General features: G+C 41.3%; 1 long non-coding RNA gene across 2 annotated transcripts; it reads left to right on the top strand.

The window, feature by feature from the left end:
* LOC109720661 lies at positions 1-1,507 on the top strand. 2 transcript variants are annotated; one of them, XR_002219027.1, is made up of 4 exons: positions 1-42; positions 141-208; positions 328-387; positions 1,470-1,507. It is a non-coding gene; the product is annotated as an uncharacterized LOC109720661 (long non-coding RNA). The 2 variants fall into 2 exon arrangements; XR_002219028.1 differs by having other exon boundaries at positions 325-387.

The raw sequence follows: 1,780 nt of genomic DNA, 5'->3' as shown, positions 1-1,780 counted from the left end.
TTGTACTCTTAGAAACAGATTTGGAAGCTACTCTAACCCAGGGTAAGCAGGAACTTCCGTGAGGAATTCAATTTCGCAAGAATTGAACTATATAAGCTTATATACAAGCGTTTTGACGCTGTTTTCGATGTTACTCGCAGCGAGAGTGCGATCGAGCCGTGGATCGTCGTTAGTTGACTTGTGAGAGCTCGTGGAGACTTATCTTGAGGTATTAAACTAGCCCCAAAGCAGGGATTCAATCTATTATCTTGTACTAAGTGAAAATTAGGCCGAAATCGGACATTTCGGTCGTCTTCTTGACACGATGTTGATGTTTATGTTCAGCAGGATTGCAGCCGTGTCGAGCTGATTAGTGGGATTTCTTGTGACTTTGGAGCCTTGTACCAGGTGGGTCGGACCTAACCAGAGCAAGTGAAGCTCCTCTATGTTCTATATGTCACTATTGAGAATTGATATACACGTGTATTATTGTCACTATGTAGTTGCTAAAGGATTGGGATTATCCTTGCGATAAGGCTTAACATAATGGACATAGAACCTCTATGAAGTAGAGAGCACTCATGCATACGTGTCTTTATGCCTCTGTTTATGTTTATATTTAGTTAAGTTAACTAATGGTCATACTAATGATGCTTTTGTAAAATAGTAGAGAACAGTGATATTCTCGTGACTTTGTAGAGAACAATGATATTCTCTTAACTCTAAAGTAGAAAACTATAACATGCTTATGACCATGTTGATAGTGCCATAATAGTGGAAAGATTATAATGCCATGTGATTTAGCATTACTCTTACATGTTTACAATCTAGTGGATACTAGTTCTTGTTACTCTTTGTGAATTGAAATTCCGATCAGAGAATCGAGGGTAAGAACATTGCAAATGAAATTATGATATTCGAGGCATGTGAACTGTGGAATACGCTTGCTTGCCATTGTGCTCATTCGCACACGCTTGTGAGGGTAGCTCCCTACAAGCCGGCACTCCGGAGTTGGCCTACGCGACAGTTGCTCGCCCGTGCGGGATTGGGTGCCGAAATGGATTGCCGTGGGGAGTGTATACTACCACGGGGCCATTAGGCGCGGCGCAAGCTGGACTACCTTGAGTAGGTCCCTGTGAATGAAAGGAAAGTGCTAAAGAAAATTGAACAGTAATGAATGATTACCCGTTACCGTGTATAGTAGTTACTTACACATTTATGCTATGTTTATGCTTATAGTAGTAGCCATGATTCTATTATTCAGTTGATTCATTACTGTTGATGCTATGATCACATGTTGTTTACATGTTCATTATTTGTTAACATTGGCTTATGAATTGTTAGCATTGAAAATATATCATGCAAATTACCGCTTTTATTTCCATTTAGTACATCTTGAGCCTAGTGGTGTAATTCGCCGAGGCTGGCGGCTTACCCACTGGGAACTATTGTTAATAGTTCTCACGCCCTTTTGGTGGTTGTTTTTACAGAGCCTGTTACAGGAGAGGCTAGGGATCGTGGCAAGGGAGTCGCGCCTAGCTAGGGACTACTAGGAGCATGCTAGTCGATCACCTTGCTACTCGGGCTACGGCCGAGGGTGATGTCCCTATGTATAGAGAGACCACCGTTGTACCTATTCTTTTTGTATACCCTGTGTTGTATATTTACTTTCGGGGTTGAGATTATAGTAGTGTTACTTCTCCTTTTTGCTGAGATCATGGATTGTATACTCTTTGTATATTGACTCGGATTGGATACTCGTTGTATATCAACTTGTCCTTTGCTCTGATATCAGGATAGG

This window comes from Ananas comosus, linkage group 14 (assembly GCF_001540865.1).
Source record: "Ananas comosus cultivar F153 linkage group 14, ASM154086v1, whole genome shotgun sequence".
Taxonomy (NCBI): Eukaryota; Viridiplantae; Streptophyta; class Magnoliopsida; order Poales; family Bromeliaceae; genus Ananas; species Ananas comosus.
This window is presented reverse-complemented; position numbering and strand designations above follow the sequence as displayed.